A 5,999-nucleotide genomic window follows, 5' to 3' on the forward strand; every position below is an offset into this window, starting at 1 on the left:
ATGTTCCTACATCCACTGATTTCTAATCCACATCCACACTGCATCCAAAGGTACCTGGGCCTATGTGATACAACAATCAGGCACAGCGGGGATAGATCTCTAATAACGTACTGAAGTTCACACTAATGTCCATTCTGTACTTAGACCTGCAGGAAGTGTGCATAATGGGGACTGTAAAGGGGTGTGCATACCCCGCAATAAGCAAAAAAGAGTTAAACACACATGGGTGGCAGAAGCCCTGCCCCCCAGGCTGTGCTGGGCATGCTCCAACTGTTGCCCTAACATAAAAGGGAGCAGCCCAGCTCATTCCAGGCTGACCGCTAAGGAGGAAGGACACTTGGTGGAGGCACCAAGCAGGGAGCCGCTACAACCCCTGGCAGAGGGAACCAGAGGCCCCAGAGACCTGAACGGAGACCTGCGGCTCACAGCCTGAAGTCAGAGGCCTGGGAGCTACCAGCTCCAGGGAACCCAAAGGTCATGACAAGACCTGGATGGCAGCATCAGGAGACATTGTAGGAATGGCCCAGGAGGATGGGGTGAGTGGTTTCTCCCACCATGAACAGGGCCCTGAGCTGGGATGTGGTAGAGACAGGTGGGTCTGTATCCCCCTATACTCCCCCCTCCAGCCATTGCCCCTCTTCAGATGACGGCCCCTGACTCTGGTCACCAGGCTTCATAGCCCAGATGCAAGGGCAACTACTGACTCTGGCCATTAGGCCACATTGCCTTGGTCCTAGGGGCAGCCCTCCTGACTCAGACCCTTGAGCCATACAGTCAGGAGGCTGGAAACAGTCTAATAGACTGTACCTGCGGGGACACCCCACTCACTCCCCAAATCCTCCCCTCCCCCCAGGGAAGATGTAGTGTGCATACCCCATGACAGGGACCATGGGAGGACAATTTTGTTCTGACTGCTGGTCAAGCAAATTAGTGTGAATTACTTGGCAATTCAAACAGACCAAAGAGGGCTCCAAAAAAAAAAAAAAAAGCCCTGCAGGCAGCATGCTCCTGGACTGGATTTGTCAGATATTAAATTCTCTGAATAATTTAGTGGAGAACATTAGCTCAGTATTCGAAAGAGCACAAATACAGCAGGCAAACTGTCTTGTGTTCCTGTCCAGCATTTGACTATATTCCAGGAATCTTCCTGACATTCTACCTCACGCTGGTGTTCCACACCCTTTTATCATTCCTCCATGCTCCAGGATTACAGTACAGTCAGCATTTAAGTGGCACATATCAAGTCAGCTAATATCTCCAGAACTCATGTACCTGGACATCATGGGAATTGTGGAATATATTTACACAGGGGCACTCGCCTTCCTGTTTTTCCCTTCCCTCAGCAGAAAACTAGAACAGTCTCTGGTTCCCAACCTAGCTTTCTAGGGATTGATACTGCATTCATCACTACAGTCTCTGAATACCTTCAGTAATGCCATGCAAATGCTAGTAAATTGGCTTATCCGATAAAAGGTGCATGTGTCTGATATTTCAGAACCTCCCACGTGTGGCCCTTTATGTCTGGGATGATGTGACCACTGATATTGTACAGGTTTTCCCTTTACAATATTGATAATTACCTTTTCATATAATCTTATGTCATACCATAGTAATATTCGAAGGGTAAATGTCATCTTTTTATTGGCAATCACTATAGGTGGCATTATCCCTTAAATTTTGGCAAAGTTAGCCGCAATATGTTGGAAAGGCAACTGTCACAATCTGAAGGATAAAAGGCATTTAAGATGTTGTGTCCCACTGGTAGATTGAAAAATAAATATATCCCCACGAGGGACCGAGATTGTGTCTTCCCTCACTTGGCGTAGCAGGCAAGGAAAGCTTTTTCTTCATTCCTTCACCCACTTCCCACAGACATTCCCTCTTCCCCAAATTCAGCCTTACCTTGCTGCTTAGATGTTTGTCATTGTTGGGAGTTTTCAAAGTATGCCATTAACAAAATCATGATCAATGATTTATACAGTCTGTTGAAAAAGCTTAGAGTTCATCTCTACTGACCATCTACTTGTCTACTCGAACAAGGGATAATTGTTTCTTCCTCAGAACTGTCTATTTTCTGTGTGGTTTTTTTCAAAGACAAAAGTCCAAACTCTGCTACCCAGATTTTCAAAGGGTATCCTATCCATCTCAGTATGTTGCAATCCTTTGGTCCTGAGAAGTCTGGCTGTGCCACAAATATACTAGTTCGAACAATCCCTGGGAGTGACTCAGACCAATCAAGTCAGTTTTGAAAGCATACATGTAGAAAGGACAGATTCCTGCCTCAGAAAATTTACAATCTGATTTAAATGCTTACAGTACAGGATGTGATAAGGCTTTTGCTGCAATAAGACATTTTAAAACCTCATTCAAAACCTGTCTGATTCTCTGTCTATCAAATGGAGATAACATATACATGTTTCAGAGGGAGTTGTAAGGATTCATTAGTGGTTCTCACAGTGCTTTGAAATTATACATAAATCACAAATGTTAAGCATGCTTGAATTCTCATTTATTTTCAACTGCCACAGCCTGAGACTCTCTCTTGCAGTGAGTGTTGTCAGGATCCGGAGCCCCGTCAGTCAGAAGCACCTAGCAATCCACTTGCAGACACAACAAACACCACACACAAGACAGAGCAAGCCCTTATTAGTGATCAAAGAGAGGGTGTGCCAAGCCCAGCAGCTTTCATTGTGACATCAGTGGGCGAGAATGCTGCATGCACCAGAATGGCTGCTTGCTCAGCCACATCTTCACTATATACTGTTATGGTTACCTTTCTAATGGGGGTAGAGAAAAGACTGGATCTTAGACTTGGTGAGAAATGGCAGGATTTGTACATAACTTGATTGGATGCTGTCCTTTATGCTTGGCATGCTCATCCTAGGCACATCTGCAAAGCTCCTCCTCATCCCTCATTCAAGTCCTTCCTGAAGACCATCCTCTGCCATGTTGCCAACAGTTAACTTGCTAACTGACAATGTCAGAGTGATGGAGGAATTTCTGTATTGGTCTTATTTTTGTACTAGTTCTATAAAAAGCTACATTAAAAGAATGTTCAGGTTGCAAAGTCAAGCCCTGAAAAAGATAGAAAATACCAGAATTAAAGTTGACTGTGCAACCTTGATTTGGCCCCCTTGTGAGTATGATACAATCTTTAATTACATGAAAAGAAGGCTAGGCACTAGCCCAGGACTTGGGAGACATGGCTGCAATTCCCTGCTCTGCCACAAACTTTGTGTTACTTTAGGCACATCACTTAGCCTCTCTGTGTGCCTCAATTCCCCATCTGTAAAATGAGGTGTAACGGAGTCCTTAGTGGTTCCTCCCTCAGGGATGGGTGAACCTGACCATGTCCAGTTATCTACATTTGGTGGTCACAACACCTGTCCCTCTTCCTTAATATTTGTGGCAGGGGGTAGATGGGTTCTGCCCTTTGTCAGCCTCCTTAAGTCTCTCTGGTTGGCAGATCAAAATGGAAGTCACAACCACTCCATGCCTTCAGTGATACTTTCTCCCTGAGGTTCCAGAAGGAAGGAGGGATGAATCTATAGTGCTGCCAACAGTCCATTCCCAAGGTAATGGGTTTGGGGAAAGGGCTCTGGCTGGGTCTCTGTGGCAGGCTCAGCTTATCCATCTTACTCTGAGTCCACTGTATGCTCCTCAAGGTTGGAGTGAAGGTCTCCTGCCTAGGACTTCAGGAGTCACTCCTGCAATCTGGTGCCTAGGGCAATCCTGTTCCAGTTTCCTCCCTTTTAAAGCCCTCCTCCCTATCATGCATGATTGACAGGACTGCAGGTGAGGGTAAGTCCTATAATCAGGGCCTCTCTGGCCCTTTCTTCATCCATGTGGGGCCTAGATATCCCATCCACGGGGATAACAGCATTGCCTCATAGGGATGTTGTAAAGATAAATACATTAAAGATGAAGTGCTTTAAGATCTACTGATGAAAAATGCTTTATAAGAGCCAGGCATGACTATTATCATGATTGTAGAGGATCCACTGTAGGGGGCGGTGCCGGTGGCCCTCCCTCTGTGTTAATCTCAGAGGGAGGCCACACCTCCCGGCACCTACATCCTCCAGGGAGCCCCCCTTAAAGGGGCTGCCTGCGGCCCTTAGTAGCAGGTAATTGTCTCTTGCCCTCACAGGGTGGGCCAACACCCTATGGCCCGGCCCTCAGCCAGGGACGGGCCAGCAGCAGGAATCAGCCTTTGACCCTCAGCAGGGCAAGGCAATAGTCTCCAGGCTAGCCCTCTAGCAGGGTAGGCCAGCAAGGAGAGGAAGCAGTTTCTATCCCCAGAGGGGCAAGGGGCCAGTCTCGGGCTTAGCCCTCTGGCAGGGCGAGTCGCAGTCTATAGCCCGAGCGGGCGAGGAAATGGTCCAAGGCCCTGGCCCTCAGGCAGGGCAGGGGGGCAGCAGTCTCTAGCCCTTAGCAAGGCGGGTAAGTAGGCTGTGCCTGGACCTTTGGCAGGGGTGTCTGGCAGTAAGAGACAGGCTTTTGCCCTCAGATGGGTCTGGGTAAGAAGGGGGGAGGGGGACACAGGCCCACCTGTCTCCACTGCGTCCCAGCCCAGGGCCCTGTCAATGACAGGGGTGTCCTGTCAGTGGGTCAGCGGGGCTCCGGCCGCCATGTGCTGACTCCCAACCAGTGTAAATCAGAACAAATCCATGTTATCCATAAATACACAAATAGAATGTGCAGGCTATATGTATACATTTGTGCTGGCTATCTACACACAGAAAAGCTCTATTTACACAACATGTAATCATTGTTTTCAAGCCTTTTGGTGGGCAAGTATATCAAATGTTTTAGATATACCAACTTTTGTTGCTTGTTCATTTTCTACTGAAAACTGCTAGTCCCGATAACCCTTCTTGCTTCATTGTAGTGAGAAGACAGCTTTTAATCAATTTCAACTTTTGAGAAAGAATGTTCAGCAGTGGATTCAGTAACAGGGATTGTTAGAAAAAGCATGCATACAGTGGAAACAGGAAAACTGGATAAAAGAGCATTTCTTCCCCTCCCCCCCGACTATCAACATTGTTGCTTGTTCTTTCACTGTTCATCATTTATTTTGGATATCAAGTTCAGCTGATGTGATCACAACTGAACTGAGAAATCTGGACACAGATCTGCAACATATCTCAAAACCACTTCAGCTGCATGGAGGTCTTCATCAGAAGTTTCAGCAACTTCAGTTTCAGCAAGAAACTGGGGATAAACTGAGTGGAAGTCCTAAACAATTTCTTTCAGGCTTCAGAACCAGCTGTGATATTATGGTGTCTATATTTACATAAAAACAGTTACTTTGAATCAACTTTCTGGATCTGTCCATTACTGATCAGCTGGTAATTAATCATAATGATACTTAGCCCTTAGTACTTACTTAGATTCAAACTTCTCATACTTCATGTCTGTGGAACTTTGACACATGACAGTTTTTCTGATAGACAATTTCTAAGACCTTTCATTAAATTGTGTGTTTTCTAGAATTTCGACAGCTTTGTCTAATTCTTGAGTTTCCAACTGCAATATTTTAGACACAATATTGATTGCTTCCAGAACTTTAGCCTGTAAAACAATCAGAAGAACTACACTGAAGCTTTCTAAATGTTGAAGAGTGAGACAAAACTTCATCTTTATTCAGGCTTATCATTCTTAAGAATAATTTGAGACAAGGCTTTAAGTATGTCTCTGTATCAATATCTCAAAGCAACCAAAGAATCATAAGAAGATCAACTTGTAGCACAAAATCTTTTCAGAGTTAAGTTGAATTCACTTTCAAAAGAAAAATGCAAACCCCATCAGTTAATGCTGTGGCCAAAAAAGTGTATAATCACTAGACTAAATCATAAAATTTTCAGAGTTCTGTGATTATCTGTACTGAATCATTTAATACTAGATTCAGTTTGCATACAGAACAGTGCACATATCATGCATTCAGCTCTTTCTCAGCAATTCTAGCTTGTCCAGCATAATAGATTCCACTCACTTTCGCA

The 5,999-nt window shown here is 45.1% G+C and overlaps 1 long non-coding RNA gene across 1 annotated transcript; it reads left to right on the forward strand.

Moving 5' to 3' along the window:
- The first annotated feature begins 326 nt into the window (after window positions 1-326).
- Window positions 327-5,496, forward strand: LOC137162221 (uncharacterized). The gene is made up of 3 exons (XR_010922328.1): window positions 327-536; window positions 3,467-3,575; window positions 4,889-5,496. It is a non-coding gene; the product is annotated as an uncharacterized lncRNA (long non-coding RNA).
- Window positions 5,497-5,999: the final 503 nt, after the last annotated feature.

This window comes from Emydura macquarii, unplaced genomic scaffold (assembly GCF_026122565.2).
Source record: "Emydura macquarii macquarii isolate MOO-44397 ecotype Brisbane River unplaced genomic scaffold, CSIRO-AGI_Emac_v2 contig_2422, whole genome shotgun sequence".
In the NCBI taxonomy this organism is placed as follows: domain Eukaryota; kingdom Metazoa; phylum Chordata; order Testudines; family Chelidae; genus Emydura; species Emydura macquarii.